Source organism: Bos mutus, chromosome 10, assembly GCF_027580195.1.
Source record: "Bos mutus isolate GX-2022 chromosome 10, NWIPB_WYAK_1.1, whole genome shotgun sequence".
NCBI lineage: Eukaryota > Metazoa > Chordata > Mammalia > Artiodactyla > Bovidae > Bos > Bos mutus.
In genome coordinates, this window is record NC_091626.1 from 73,821,742 (window position 1) to 73,839,077 (window position 17,336).

Consider the following 17,336-nt stretch of genomic DNA (forward strand, 5'->3'; position numbering starts at 1 on the left):
ATATTCTATAGGTCCATTAAAAATTGCCACAGATGGCAGAATTTCATTCTTTTGTGTGGCTGAGTAATACTTCATTATGTGTATACATGATACACACACACACACACCCCACTCTGACGTGATACCTCATTGCAGTTTTGACTTGCACTTCTCTAAAAATTAGCAATGTTGAGCATTTTTTAATATTCCTGTTATCCATCTTTGTGTCTTCTTTGAAAAAAATGTCTATTCAGACCTTCTGCCCAGTTTTTGATTGGGTCATTTATTAATTTTATATTGAGTTGTACATGCTATTAATATTTATGTATTTGATACTAATCCCTTGTCAGTCATATCATTTGCAAATATTTTCTCCCATTCAGCAGATTATCTTTTGGTTGATGGTTTCCTTTGCTGTGCAGAAGCTTTTAAGTTTAAATAGGTCCTATTTATTTATTTTTGCTTTTCTGTAACTATAAAAAACCTCCCAGCTAACAAAAGTCCAAGACCAGACAGATTCACAGGGAAGTTCTATAAAACACATAAAGAAGAGTTAATGCCTTTCCTCAAACTTTTCCAAAAAATTAAAGAGGATGAAACGCCCAAATTCATTCTATAAAGCTACCATTACCCTACCAGACAAAGACACTACAAAAATGAAAATTAAGGCCAACAACTTCAGTAAATATAGATGCAAAGATCATCAAAAAAATTAGGCTGAACCCAACAATGTGTAAAAGTATTATGCACCATGATCAAGTGGGATTTATTCCAGAGATTCAAAGATAGTTCTATATGCACAAATCAATCAATGTGATGATACAGCACATTAGCAAAAAGAAGGATAAAAATTATATGATCATCTCAGTAGACACAGAAAAACTTTTGACAAAATTCAACATGCATTTGTGACCAAAAAAAAAAAAAATCTCATCAACATGGGTACAGAGGAAACATATCTCCACATAATAAAGAGCAATTACAAAATATCTGCAGCTAAGATCATATTCAGTGGTGAAAAGCTGAAAGCCTTTCCTCTAAATTTAGAAATAAGATTCTCACTGCTTCTACTTAATATGGTATTCCTAGCCAGACTAATCAGACAATAAAGAGAAAAAGAAGGCTTCCAGATTGGAAGAGAAGTAAAACTGTCACTATTTACAGATGACATGATACTTTACAAAGAAATCTAAGGTCTCCACCAAAAAACCATTAAAACTGATAAATGAATTCAGTAAATTTGTAAGATACAAGATTAATATATGTAAATATGTTTCTTTTCTTTACACAAATAATGGCTATCAGAAATAGAAATTAAAGAAATTCCATCTAGAATTGCACCCAAAAGAATAAGATACTTGGAAATAAATTTAACTAAGACATAAAAGACCTATACTCTGATAACTAAAGAACACTGATTAAGTAAACTGAAGATGATACCAAAAAAAATAATATCCCATGCTCTTGGATTAGAAGAATTAATAATATTAAAATGGCCATACTACTCAAAGCAATCTCTGTCTTTTAAGGGATTTTCATTGTCAGGCCATTCATAGTAGTGATAACTGATATATTTTTACTTATACCATTACGGCTTGTGTTTATGTTACAGTACTTTGCTGCCTGTTTCTTCCCATTCCGTTGAGGTATTTTTGTGTAAGATTAAGGTTACAGCATAATGATTTGACTTACCTTCATCATGAAATGAGTATCACAATAAGTTTAGTGAACATCCGTTAACTCATACAGATACAAAATTTTTTAAATAGAAAAAAAATTTTTTCCTGTAATGAGACTTCTTATGATTTACTCTCTTAATAGTGTTCATGTATAACATACAGCAATATTTATTATATTAATCACGGTGTTAGCTACATTCCTAGTACTTATTTATCTTACAACTGGAAGTTTGTACCTTTTGACAGCCTACATTCAGTTTTTCCAACTCATTATCCCTGGTAACCACAAATTTGATTTCTTTTTCTATGAGTTTGTTTTTGAAGTGTATTTGACCTACAATATTATGTTAATTCCTGTTAACTACGTTAATGATTTGGTATTTCCGTATTGTTCAAAATGATCAACCACAATAAGCCCAGCGACATAGGTAACCATACAAAGATGTCTCATAGTTATTGACAGTACTCCCCATACTGTATCTTTCAGGCTTAAGATTCATTATTTTATAACTAGAAGTTTGTGCCTCTCTATCTCACTTATTTCTTCCCTCCCCCTACCAACTTCCCTTCTGGCAACCATCTGTTGTTCTCTGTATCTGTAACTCTGTTCCTGTTTTGATTTGTTTGTCCATTTGTTTTTTTTAGTTTCCATATATAAGTGAAATCATATGACATTTCTCTTTTTCTCTCTGATCTAATACCCTCTAGATCCATCCCTGTTTTTGCAAATGCAAGGTTTCACTCTCTTTTTTGCTGAGTAATATTCCATTGACAGAGGCCGAGATGGTTGGATGGCATCACCTACTCAATGGACATGAGTTTGAGCAAACTCTGGGAGATGCTGAAGGACAGGGAAGCCTGGCATACTGCAGTCCATGGGGTTGCAAAGAGTCAGACACAACTGAGCAACTGAACAACAAAACTATTCCATTGTACTTATAACACTGCATTTCCTTTATCCATTAATGATGGGCACTTAGATTGCTTCCATATCTTGGCTCTTCTAAATAATGCTAAAGTGATCATAGGGATGCATATATATGTTCTAGTTAGTGTTTTTATTGTCTTTGGAAATATACCAGAATTTGAATTGCTGGATAGTATGGTAGTTCTGGAAAAGGCAATGCCAACCCACTCCAGTATTCTTGCCTGGAAAATCCCATGGATGGAGGAGCCTGGTAGGCTGCAGTCCATGGGGTCGTGAGGAGTCGGACACGACTAAGTGACTTCACTTTCACTTTTCACTTTCCTGCATTGGAGAAGGAAATGGCAACCCACTCCAGTGTTCTTGCCTGGAGAATCCCAGGGACCGGGGAGCCTGGTGGGCTGCCGTCTCTGGGGTCACACAGAATCGGACATGACTGAAGCGACTTAGCAGCAGCAGCAGCATGGTAGTTCTATTTTTAATTTTTTGAGGAATCTCCATATTGTTTTTTATAGTAGCTGCACCAGTTTGAGGGATTTTCCATCTATGTTCATCAGTGATATTGACCAGTGATTTACTTTTTGGTGATGTCTTTGTCCAGTTTGGGTATTAGGTTGATACTGGACTCATAGGAATTCAAAAGCATTCTTTCCTCTTCAATTTTTTTAAACTAGTGTGAGGAGGGTAGGTGTTAATTCTTTAAGTGTTTGGTAGGATTCACTCGTGAAGCCATCTGGTTCTGGACTTTTGTTTGTTGGAGTTATTTTTTTTTAATTGCTAATTCAGTTTCATTACTAGTTATTGGTCTGTTCATATTATCTATTTATTCCTGGTTCAGGCTTGGATGATTGTACCTTTCTAAGAATTTGTCCATTTCTCCTAGATTTTCTATTTTATGGACATGTAATTGCTTAGCTCTTGAGAGTCCCTTGGACTGCAAGGAGATCCAACCAGCCCATTCTAAAGGAGATCAGTCCTGGGTGTTCTTTGGAAGGATTGACGCTAAAGCTGAAACTCCAGTACTTTGGCCACCTCATGTGAAGAGTTGACTCATTGGAAAAGACTCTGATGCTGGGAGGGATTGGGGGCAGGAGGAGAAGGGATGACAGAGGATGAGATGGCTGGATGGCATCACCAACTTGATGGACGTGAGTCTGAGTGAACTCTGGGAGTTGGTGATGGACAGGGAGGCCTGGCATGCTGTGATTCATGGGGTCGCAAAGAGTCGGACACGACGGAGCAACTGAACTGAACTGAATTGCTTATAGTAATCTCTTTTGATCCTTTATATTTCTGTAGTATTGGTTATAACTTCTCTTTTCATTTCTGATTTAATTGGTTAGGGCCCTCTCTCTTTTTCTCTGTGTGCCTGGCTGATAGTTTATCAATTTTGTTTATCTTTTCAAAGAACCAGCTTTTAGTTTCATTGATCTTTTCTATTGTTTTTAATCTCTGTTTTGTTTGTTTCTGCTCAGATCTTTATGATTTCTTTCCTTCTACTAACTTTGGATTTTGTTTGTTTTTCTTTTATTATTTCCTTTAGGTACAAGGTTAGGTTATTTGAGATTTTCCTTATTTTCTGAGGCTTGTATCACTGTAAACTTCCCTCCTAGGCCTGTTTTTGCTTCACCGCATAGATTTTGGATGGTTGTGTTTTCATTTTCATTTGTCTCCAGGTATTTTTTATTTCTCCTTTGGTTTCTTCAGTGATCCATGGTTGTTAGGAATATACTGTTTAGTCTTCATGTTTTTGTGGGTTTTTGCAGGGTTTTTTTTTTCCTTGTAGTTTACTTCTAGTTTCATAGTTTTGTGGTCAGGAAGGATGCTCAATATGATTTCAGTTGTCTCAAATTTACTGAAACATTTTTTGTGGCCTAACATGATTTATCTTGGAGAATATCCCTTGTGCACTTGAAAAGAATGTGTATTCTACTTGCTTTGGGATTGAATTGTCCTATATAGGTCTCTTAAGTTCATCTGGTTTAATATGTCATTTAAGGCCATTCTGTCTGGATGATTTTTAATTGATATAAGTGAACTGTATCATTATTGTGTTACTCAGTTTCTCCCTTATGTCTGTTAATTTTGCTTGATATATTTAGGTGCTCCTATGTTGGGTGCATATATATTTACAGTTGTTATATCTTCTTGAATTAGTCCCTAATCATTATGTAATGTTCTTCTTTGTTTCTGGTTAGTGTCTTTGTTTAAAGTATATTTTGTCTGATGTAAGTATTGCTACCTCAGCTTTCTTTTCATTTAAATTTGCATAGAATACTGAAAATACACTTTCAGTCTGTACATCTCTTGTAGGAAGCATATATGTGAGTCTGTTTTTTTTAATCCATCAGCCACTCTTTGTCTTTCAGTTGGAGCATTTAATCCATTTTATGTTTAATGATTAATCGATTTGTTCTTATTGCCATGCTGTTAGTTGTTTTGGTATTGTTTTGTAGTTCTTTTTTATTCTTTTTAATTTGCTTTCCTCCCTTGTTATTTGATAACTATCCTTAGTATTATGTTTGGATTCCTTTCTTATTGTGTGTGTATCAATTATAGATTTTTGCTTGAGTTTACAATGGAGTTTATATATAGCGATTCATATATTATACATGATTAAGTTGTATAAGTTGATTAAGCTGATCTCTTAATTTCAAACACATTTTAACAACCCTACATTTTGCTTCCTCTTCCAACATTTACTGTTTTGATATATTTTACATCTTTTGTTTATCTCTTAACTTATTGTGGATATAGATGATTTTAAAATGATGGTAATTATTATATCCACCTCCCAAGGTTTTTGTGATGATTAAATGAGCGAACAATCAAAAAATGCGTGAAACAATGTCTAGCCCTTAGTGAGCTTTCAATAAAATTAGCTACTTTTGTTAATTACAGTAAAGCACTGGGCACTGGAAAGGACTTTGAAACCCAGTCTTCAATTCAGATAATGTAGACTTTATCCATGGTTATCCATGGCTTCATTCATAAACTAGATGGAGAGAGGATGACAAGAATAAATGAGGATCATGTCATCTGCAAACAGTAAGAGTTTTACTTCTTCTTTTCCAATTTGGATTCTTTTTATTTCTTTTTCTGCTCTGATTGCTGTGGCCGAAACTTCCAAAACTATGTTGAATAGTAATGGTGAAAGTGGGCACCCTTGTCTTGTTCCTGACTTTAGAGGAAATGCTTCCAATTTTTCACCATTGAGGATAATGTTTGCTGTGGGTTTGTCATCTATAGCTTTTATTATGTTGAGGTATGTTCCTTCTATTCCTGCTTTTTGGAGAGTTTTTATCATAAATGGATGTTGAATTTTGTCAAAGGCTTTCTCTGCATCTATTGAGATAATCATATGGTTTTTATTTTTCAATTTGTTAATGTGGTGTATTACATTGATTGATTTGTGGATATTGAAGAATCCTTGCATCCCTGGGATAAAGCCCACTTGGTCATGGTGTATGATCTTTTTAATGTGTTGTTGGATTCTGATTGCTAAAATTATGTTAAGGATTTTTGCATCTATGCTCATCAGTGATATTGGCCTGTAGTTTTCTTTTTTTGTGGCATCTTTGTCTGGGTTTGGTACAGAATAGAATAGTTTGGAAGTTTATCTTCCTCTGCAATTTTCTGGAAGAGTTTGAGTAGGACAGGTGTTAGCTCTTCTCTAAATTTTTGGTAGAATTCAGCTGTGAAGCCGTCTGGACCTGGGCTTTTGTTTGCTGGAAGATTTTTGATTACAGTTATGATCCAGCAATCCCACTGCTGGGCGTACACACTGAGGAAACCAGAATTGAAAGAGACACATGTACCCCAATGTTCATCGCAGCACTGTTTATAATAGCCAGGACATGGAAGTAACCTAGATGTCCAGCAGATGAATGGATAAGAAAGCTGTGGTACATATACACAATGGAGTATTACTCAGCCATTAAAAAGAATACATTTGAATCAGTTCTAATGAGGTGGATGAAACTGGAGTCTATTATACAGAGTGAAGTAAGCCAGAAAGAAAAACACTAATACAGTATACTAATGCATATATATGGAATTTAGAAAGATGGGAACAATAACACTGTATACGAGACAGCAAAAGAGACACTGATGTATAGAACAGTCTTTTGGACTCTGTGGGAGAGGGAGAGGGTGGGATGATTTGGGAGAATGGCATTGAAATACGTATAATATCATATATGAAATGAGTCACCAGTCCAGGTTCAATGCACGATACTGGATGCTTGGGGCTGGTGCACTGGGACGACCCAGAGGGAGAGTATGGGGAGGGAGGAGGGAGGAGGGTTCAGGATGGGGAACACATGTATACCTGTGGCGGATTCATTTCGATATTTGGCAAAACCAATACAATATTGTAAAGTTTAAAAATAAAATAAAATTTAAAAAAAAGAATAAATGAGGAAGTTCACTCTCATCAGACTCTGCCAGTGAATTCCCTGCATCAGGGCATCTGAATGTTGCTCAAGAAACCAGAATACATGGTGATTTGAGAAGGGATATTAAATGTTATTGACACGATGGAGTCCAGAGGAGACCTCACCTTCAGAAAGATGAGTAAGATGAGTAGTGTGCTATTGTATCAACCAGGTTGTCAGCAGGATTCTTATAGTCCCAGTCAGCTCTTCTTTGAGATATTTATATTTCTTTCTATGTTTGCCCATAATGGACAATTATAAGGGATTATCCTAGGGTTTGAGATGAAGCCATGATGTAAACAAGCTATGTAGTTCTCTCAGAATATTTATAAATGTTACTCTTTATATTGGAAGACCTTTAGGGAATGACTCTTGGTTTATTGGGAACAGTAGGACTTCTGTATACCATTTCTGAAACTTGTAATTCTTTGCATCTTATAATTAAGGTGGCAGTGATAGGTACCCAAGGCATGATGGAAAGGAGTCATGGACTTCAAGTTGGAAAGCCTGAGTTTCAAATCTGGCTGCTACAGTGGCTTCAAGGTCACTTAATTTCTCTAGGTGTCAGTTTCCACACATGCTGAATGTGGAGTAAGATTAAATACTTGCTAATGGTGCTTGCAGCTGTAATAGTTTACCACTCTTTGTGTAATACTTCCATGGTTTCTCAGACGGTAAAGAATCTGCCTGCAATGCAGGAGACCTGGGTTCGATCCCTGGGTCAGGAAGATCCCCTGGGGAAGGGAAATGCTACCCACCCTAGTATTCTTGCCTGGAAAATTCCATGGACAGAGGAGTCTGGTGGGCTAGAGTCCATGGGGTTTACAAAGACTCAGATATGACTGAGTGACTTTCAGTCACTCACTTTGTATAATATGCCACAATATCTGGGGAGCTCATTCATCATTAATTTATTCACATATTGATCTGTTCCTTTATTTAATATTTATGTTTAATATTTTTGCTTAAGTTATAAAAATGTTCCTTACACACACAAAAATTACAAATACGTGTGTATCTACTACCCAGATTTAACAGATGTTAATACCTTGTTATACTTGATTCAGATTTTTTATTTAAATGCAATGAAACTTAATAGTTAATAAATTAACATTTCTTCCCTCCGCAGAAATAACTAGTCTTTAAACTAGTATATATTTTCAATATATAATATTGTTTTGGATTATTTTAATATATACAAGTAGTATACTATAAATTTCCTTATTTTTGCTGACATTTATATTTTAAAGGTTTAGTTATGTTACTGCCTATGGAATTATTTATTCACTCATTTTAACAGTGGCTTAGTATTCCATTATATGAATATAACACAATTTGTTTAGCCATTCACTGTTGATGGTATTTTAAATAGTTTCCAATACTTTGCTATTAAAAATAACATCCCAACAACACACTATGTAGATGTCTCCTTGAGCACATGTGTAAGAGTTTACACAAGGTAGTTACCTACAAGCAAAATAACTTGGTGGCAGAGTGTGTTTATTTTCAGTTTTTCTAGATAATGCAAAATTGCTCTCCAAAGTGCTTGTAGATATTTATACTCTCACCAGGGCTATATGACATCTTGTTTCCCCACATCCTTGCCAACATGTGTTGTAAGACTTACATTTTTTTCAATCTGATGGGTATGAAACAATATTTATGTTTTCATATATTTATTGGCTATTCAGATTTCTTCTTTGTAAATTTTCTGTTCAGATCCTTTGCTTATATTTTTTCTTTGTTATTATTGACTTGAAGTGTCAGTATTTATATATCAATTTTATATAATATATATATCATTAATTGTATTCTGAATACTAGTTCCTTTTGGTTTTAAGGGTAGGAAATATCTTCTCCTAACTTGTGGCTTGTCTTTTAAATAAATGTTGTTCGTTTCTTCACCCTAAAGTTTTTTTTTTTATTTCAACAACCAATTTTAATATAAAATACATATTACACAAAACAAGATTTCAGGAAAAAAAACAACAAAGAAACATAAGCTTAATTGCTATTAACAGACTGCTGAGCAATGCTATTAAAATACTATCTATGCTGTGACTTTTTTTTTTTTTTATATATGTAAATTTTAAACACAGTTTTTTTATTTTTATTTAAAAAATTTTTTTTTATTCCTTTATTTCTCATGTGTTCCCCATCCTGAACCCATTTTTCCTTCAGTGGTTGGTACTTGTGCCTTGTGTAAGAAATCCTTCCTTTCTCCAATGTTATAAAGATATATTTTTATATTCTTCTAAAAAGTTTTACATTATTTTATTTAAATACCTAAAATTTTAATCCATGTGGGATTTATTTTTGCCTAGGAGCTAATTTTAATTATTTTATTCTATGGAAATAATTAATTATCCTGGCATTATTTGTTAAATAGTTCTTTCTCCATTGACTGGTATTGCCACCTCTGACATTCACAAAGTTTCTATATAGATGTGGGTCTATTCCATTGCTGTGCTGAGCTAACCCTGATTTAATTACTGTAGTTCTAGAGCAATCATTGACAGGTAGTTACAGTAAGAATTGTTTTTATTCTTTTTCTTCAAAGTTGTTCTTGCTATTCATCAAGAGTTTTATTATGCAATCAGCTTGTCAATTTCCACAAATAGTATCAAGATAGTGTTTGGAATTGCATTGAATTTGTAGATAGACCTGAGCAAAATTATTATCCTAAAGATATAAAAGCTTCCCTACTATGACTAGCATCTCTTTCTATTTAGAACTTTTTTTCTGGTTTTTAAAAAGTTATAAGCTTTCCATAAAGTTTTATCCATCTTATGTTAATATATTCTGTTTACCTTATAATTTTTGTTACTATTATACATGGGATCTTTTACTAAAACTACACTTACTATTTTTTTTCTAAAATTAAAATGTCCAATTTGCTGCTGTTAGAGGATTTTGATTTTGTTTACATATTAGTTTTTAACTTGCAAGTTTGTTGTTCTCTATCTATGCCAATGTTTTTGTCTATAAAATCGTTTGACTCTTCTACTTAGAAAATAATATCATCTGTCAATAATGAAAGTTTTTTTCTTCCCATATCTTGTACTTCTCATTTTTAAATTTGTCTTTTATGCTGGTTGGGACCTCTCATATTGATACATTGTTGAGGAAACAGGGTGAGCAGGAGTACTGATCATTTTCTTGGTTCCAGTGGACCTTCTTCTATGGCTCCATCCTTAAGTGTGTGATTTACTGTAGTTTCTTGACTGAGAGTCTTTTAAAAAATTCTAAGCCTTTTATTGTCCTGGTCCTTTCTCAACAGCTGTTCATGATAGAGAATGAGTTCTGCTGTAGGTATACATTTGACTTTTTAAGTTGTGGAGTTATTTATCAACTAAGCAATTGTTGACTTGGTTCTTATATTAGCCATTTGAGGTAATTACTCTCAGGACAGATGGGACTCCCACTATGATATCCATTATCATAGAGGAGATATTTTTCTGACTGATGTAGCTATGGATGAATGTGTAGATCACAAGCAACAGCAATCTGCTTTCTCCCCAAGTTCTAAGTACACCTCTGGATGGAAGATGAAAGTGACTCTTGTGTGGAGGGCTTAGCCTGGTAGACAACTGGCTGCCTTGGGCCCTCCCAGGCCACGAGGCTTCAGTTATTTTCGAGAGAAGTTTTTAGGGAGTGGTGATGGTGGTGTTTAGTTGCTAAGTAATGTCCAAGTCTTTGATACCCCATGGTGTGATTATTTCTATAATGTATATTGAATCATAGAGCTAAGGAGTAAACTCTTTCCAGAGATCTAGCATCTTGAGCAATAAGGTATAGGAAAAAGAGCATCTTGATTACAAATAAGCTTAAATCCAACATAAAAAAAATGCCTGAACATAACTACCTGGCCAAAACAACAAACAAAAAAAGCAGAGGAGGTTGGGGGCGGGCAGACCTGGACTTGGGTTAATGGTGCAGAAAAGTAATTTTCTACAGTAAAAACTCATACAATCATATACAATCATGACAGCATATAGTATTAAAGTCAAAATGATGCAGAAGACCTAGATGAAAGAAGAAGTTTATTATAAAACAGTTTCACTTGTAATACAGTTAGGGAGGAGTGAGCCCGTAAGTAGCAGTTTAAGGACTTTACAGTGAAGTAAATTAAAATTACCCAAAGAGAGATCAGGCCAATGGATTCTGAGGACAGAGACTTACAAGGGACCCAGCAAGTTTTGCTCTCATAGAATAGACACCAGGAACACTAATACTTTTTGTGTGATGATTCTCCTAATAACCGCTTCTACTGGGGAGCCGCTGGGAGGGAAGGCGGGGGGTAGAGGAGGGAAGGAAGGAAAAGAGCATTGTTTACAGAAAATCCTCGACAGTCATCTGAAATAGAGTTGCAAATTGCTGCTGATTTTGTGTCAGGCGTCACCTAATTCTCTGGTCAGTGCGGGCAGGGGGATCTTACCTGAGTCACATGTGGCCCTGTCTCAGTGGTGACATAAGGGGCTTAATAGCAACACTTTCTCATTAGCGGGGTTGACCATATAGGCTAATTCACCCACGATGGATCTGGTATGTGCATTTCTTTAGATATATAGTTAACACCATGGCTCTTTTAAAAAATGTTCTGGCTTGTACTGCAAGCTATGTGATCATCCCATCAAAAACTCTTACAAGTCACTCTTGTTACAGTTTTCTTGTTACACTTACTTAAAAGTGAAAGTCACTCAGTTGTATCCAACTCTTTGTGACCCCATGGACTATAACCCGCCAGGCTCCTCTGTCCATGGAATTGTCCAGGCAAGAATACGGGAGTGGATTGCCATTCCCTTCTCCAGGGGATCTGCCCAACCCAGAGATCGAACCCAGGATCTCCTGCATTGCAGGCAGATTTTTTATCACCTGGGCCACAAAAGGACTTGATTTCTCTTGATTTCTTTATTTGATTTCCCTGCTAAAGAGTGAACTCTTTGAGGGTAGGCACTTTATCTTATTCATCTTTGTGTACCCAGCGTTTATCACTGTGCCTGGTACTTAATATTCAAGGATGAGTAGATAAAATGGTACCTGAAGGAGTCCTCACCTGAGTATTCCAATGAATGAAAGTACTCTAGGGAGGTGACACTTTGTGTCACTTGTAAGCACCCGAATGAAGTGCTTCATACTAGATCATAGGATAGACACCCACCCCTGCAACCTTACCCCAACCACCCAAGGAGAAAGAGCATGAGAGCAATGTGAGCAAATCCTTTAAAAAGCTGTCATGCCAAGAAATAGAGTCAAACCCTATGCTTCACAGTTTTAGCCAGTCCTGGCTTTGAGCCTATCTCCCTGGTGATGCTATAAAAAGAAGTCTCTTGGTAAATGTGATTCAGACAACCATTTTAAAATGAGCTCTGTAGTTCTTGAGGACCCCCAGCTCTCAGTCCCACAGTCATTGCCTCTGCAGTAAGAACATCCATTGGGGAGGACACTTTCTTTTCTGGACTCTGTGCAGTTCTCCAGATAGACTCATAGATCTGTATCTGGACATGGCCTTAGACTCTCAAGTTCTCATCTCTTACCATAAGACTGAGAAAATTAGCTCAAGCAGGTGGAGCAATTGGCCAGACCCACAGAGGTGGTTGATGTCAGAAGCCAGTTCAGGCAGAGGACTCTCTCCAGGGCTCCTTCTACCCACAAATCTCATTTTGAAATCTAATTTGCCTCTTTTTCTTGAGCATCCTGATTTCAAACCCTTTCCTGCTTTCCAAGACCTACATGGAACTAGGCTTTGCCAGTTGGCAAAGTCATGTCTTGATCAGCAGGACTCTGCATCAAGTGAGAACTCAGGGGCTCAGTGGTGGAGGAAAAGACTACAGACCAATTTTGAAGTAATTTTAGAAAGACTGAAAGGCTTTGGTTCCCCGCTGACTCTCCTGAAGGGAGATTGCTTATTCTGTACAACAGTAAAAGAAGAGTGAAGGGTACCCTTGGAACAATTTGGAGATATAGAATGGAATGTGATTCCCCACAGGGCTGGAGAGAGAGGATCGTGTTTCCATATTGAACATATTAAACTGACAACAATCTCCCACGTGGCTCTTGAGGTGAAGGCAAATTCTTTTTTGGGGGTGTGACCCCAGCATAAAAACTGACAGTAACAGCTGTTCTATTTGTGAATTCTGAAGTGTGACAGTTAATAAAGGGTCCTGAGACGTGGCATAAATGAAGGCAGATCATGTTGGCTGCCATCCTGTCACACGGATGGAAAAAATGTGCTGGGTGGAAGGAAACAGCCCTCAGGACGCTGGGCTGGGTCCAGAGGGTGGGCTCCGGGGCTACATAGGAGAAGTGGCCTTCCCTCCCATCTCAGTCAGACCTGTCTTTACTAACAGCCTCAGGGAGTAACAAGGGCATGAAAATGAAATTCACAGATGATTCTGAGTGGAGAAATATGACAAACACCAAGCACAAGCAGAGGAATAACCTAAAGGAATTAGGAAAATGGGAAAGGCAGGGACAAAAATGCGAATCATCATGGAAAAATGCAAATGGATATGTCTGGGGCCAAATAATACACAAACCAGATATTCACTAGGCAGGAAACTTTTGAAGCAGTTTAAGGATAGAAAAATTGGCTGTAAAATGGTTGCTTCTGCCAGTTGCAGAGACCATGGTGTAGTGGGCGGGCAGGGAGGAAGTGGACTTGATGGTGGTCCTCCTAGGAGGCCTACACATAGGTGGCTGGTGGCCTCATCTGAGGGCTCCTTCATCTTTCTCCTTACCTGACAGGCCCATTCTCATGTTCCTCAGGGTTGGCTGGGGTGAGGTGCCTTATGAGATGGGGGTTTGGAAGAAGCAGGTAACATTCCAGCCACCAGGCATCTGCTATGGAGTGAGTCTCCCAGACTGGATTCTTTTTTTTTTTTTTCAATTTTATTTTTGTACATGCTTTAATTTGCTTTATTTTAACAACATACATTTAATCCATCAAAAAAATAGGGTTTCCCCAATGGCTCAGCAGATAAAGAATCTGCCTGCAATGCAGGAGATACAGGAGATGCAGATTTGATTGCCGGGTCAGTCAGGAAGATCCCTTGGAGAAGGGAATGGCTCCCCACTCCAGTATTCTGGCCCAGAGAATTCCATAGACAGGGAAGCCTGGCAGGCTACAGTCAATAGGGTCTCAACACGACTGAAGAGACTGAACACAGCACAGGACATAAAAAAAGAAAACCCGTTCAGACTATCCTTTAGAAGAAAATAAGAGACTGAAAAAGAATTACTGTCAAACAGCATCTTCTGTTTATGTCATCAAGAATAACAAATTGGGGATAATTTTGTCCTTGTTATTTTGATTTGAGAAATCTGTTACCAAAATTCTTCCTTTTAACCTTACTTGTAAAATTCAACAATTACAAACTGATGGTGACCAGGGATTCTCACATTTTCCAAAACACCCAGCATGTTTATAACTTTGGAAATTGCTTTGCTTTGGAAAGTCCTGCCTGAGCCCTCACTGAAGTGATCTGTATTGATGAGGCCTTCAGCAGGAGGAATTCTGAAGAAAACCAGAGCCCTCCACTCCTTTCCTATTATAGTACACTCAGGGGCCTACTTTCCCTGAAAGTTCATCATCTTGTTTTGAGGAGTCCTTCAGTCTGAAAAGCTAGGCCAGAAATCAAGGTCTTGTGACTACTAACCAAAATCAGCAAAGAAAGTACGAGAAGAGCAGAGCAGATTCCTGGGAACGTCTATTATCCTCTGTGTGGATTATCCAGGAGAATTATTCCAAAACTAGAAGCCTGAAATGGCACAGTTAAGTCTTCATTATTGGGGAATATGCTTCTTGTTACAATAGAAAACCATTTAAGATTGTGGGGAGAAGGGCCGGGGATGTTTTCAGATATCTTGCCATCTTCCTTTAATGACAGTAATTCTGGGCAGCAGGTCAGAAGCACCTGAGCAGCTTGTTAACAATGCAGGACTTGGTACCCTCCCTGGACAGGTCTGGGGCGGGCCCTGTTGGTCTGGGATGTGGTAATGCAGAGAGGTGAGGGAGGCAGAGTTGCCATGTGTAGCTAAAACTCACCAAAGCTCTTTGAGATCCCCATGGATGACCTGACCTGAGCTTAGATCTAATTACCTACTGACAAATGAGCTTGAATGGAGTAGAAATGCTGTATCTGGGGGCCTGATTTTTAAGACTCACTTGTAAATTTGAACCTTTGGTGTGTCAGAGGAGGTGACCTGGAGTGATCTGACTCAGCTTTCTAGCTCTCATCCCACCCTCTTGGCCAGTGGCCAGGCTGGCCCAAGCTAGGGCGGGCTCTCAGGACTGGACTGGGTTGTGGTGAGTCTGGAGGAGAAAGAGATTTCTAGGAACCAAAACCTGTTGCCAATTCCAAGGGGCCAGAAAAGACAGCAGGGTCTGAATCAGGCAGACACTGCAGTTCTTGTGGGGATAAAGGAAGACATAAAGAGAACTGCTTCAGATAGGGAAGCAAGACCTAAAACACAGTTCTGTGTTTTCTAGTGACTGGCTGGATACCCAGAAATTGGCTCTGGGGTGCTTAACTGCATATGTCTAATTTTAAAGTTCCAGGGTTAAGACATTGCAGCTAACTGCATCTCAGCTGAAAGCCCAATTTTGCTTCTGGGGTCCCACTTGGCATGGCCTGTCTGGTAGAAAGTTTTGGACCCCCACTCCCCAAGGAAAGAAGTGAGAGACACCCAGAAGGGTCTGTACCAGACAGTCCAAAATCCATGAAATAACCCATGCAATGTTCACACCCCAGGACCAGTCTAAGAGGAATGGGTAGAACTCAGCTCCCTGGGCTCCTGGAATGAATGGTGTCTGGCTGGGCAGAACATAGGACCCAAGAGGTTCACTGTGTTCATTCTGGGAGCTGGCAGTTGTTTGGACTGAGGTGGGGTCAGGGGAAAGGTGACCATGGATGGAAGCATCCGGAAAAGGAAAAAGCTGGGACTGGGAGAGACATGAAGATGCACAAGGGCCTGATTGACTTCAGCCTTCAGCGGGACACTGCTCTGTCCATCATGTTTTTTCTCAATTAGTTTACTTGTTGGTTTTCTTCTCTCAAGATTAAAAGCACTCATTATGGCCCTTAACAGATTTACAAGCTTTTGTTTTTCAATCCAGAGAAGTGGTGTCTGTGGGTGCCAGTCTCAACCACCATTTTGTCTTATTCTCAGTGTAACACCTACAGTTATCTTGATATTTTATTTGCATCTGTTTCTCTACTGTGCCCTCCCTGCACCGGAATGTTATGTCCCTGGAAGAGGAATTGTGACACTTTTCCCTCACTGGGTCCCTGGTGCACAGCACAGTTCCTGACATATACCTGACTCTTAACAGTATTTTAGGTGAGTGCTTTGATGCCTTGTGTACTGGTATGTACAGAACTTTAGCTTCTTTAGTGCAGTTGAGTGAGTGGTACTCTCCTGCAACCAAAGGTGGCTTACAAAATAGACATATGAGGGGCTTTCTTAGGGTTTTAAGCTACTTTCTTCTCTGGTTCTGTGAGTGTTCAGTTCAGTACAGTTGCTCAGTCGTGTCTGACTCTTTGCGACCCCATAGACTGCAGCACACCAGGTTTCCCTATCCATCACAAACTCCTGGAGCTTGCTCTAACTTCCGTCCATCGAGTTGGTGATGCTATCCAACCATCTCATCCTCTGTCATCCCCTTTGCCTCCTGCCTTCAATCTTTCCCAGCATCAGGGTTTTTTCTAATGAATCAGCTCCTTGCATCAGATAGTCAAAGTATTGGAGCTTCAATATCAGACCTTCCAATGAATATTCAGGACTGATTTCCTTTAGGATTGATGGTTTGAGCTCCTTGCAGTCCAAGGGACTCTCAAGAGTCTTCTCCAACACCACAGTTCAAAAGCTTCCATTCTTTTGAACATCCAAAGGTGCTCAGCTTTCTTTATGGTCCAACTCTCACATCCATACATGACTACTGGAAAAACCATAGCTTTGACTAGACAGACTTTTGTTGGCAAAGTAATGTCTCTGCTTTTTAATATGCTGTCTAGGTTTGTCACAGCTTTTCTTCCAAGGAACAAGCATCTTGTAATTTCATGGCTGCAGTCACCATCTGCAGTGAATTTGGAGTATTAATCAACAGTTTTTATAATGACCCAGGAGAAACCTATTTCCATAGATGACATTGAGCTAGTGGACATGTGTTTGCCTGAAGTCTTGATGACACCCAGATTCACATTTCCTCTGTTGGATCATTCTTCAGCTCTTGGAGAGGCAAAAAGTATGGTGGGTCTGAGTGCGGATTTCCTAGGTTCAGTCCAGGCTCTGCTTCTCCTGACATGTCCACCTGAA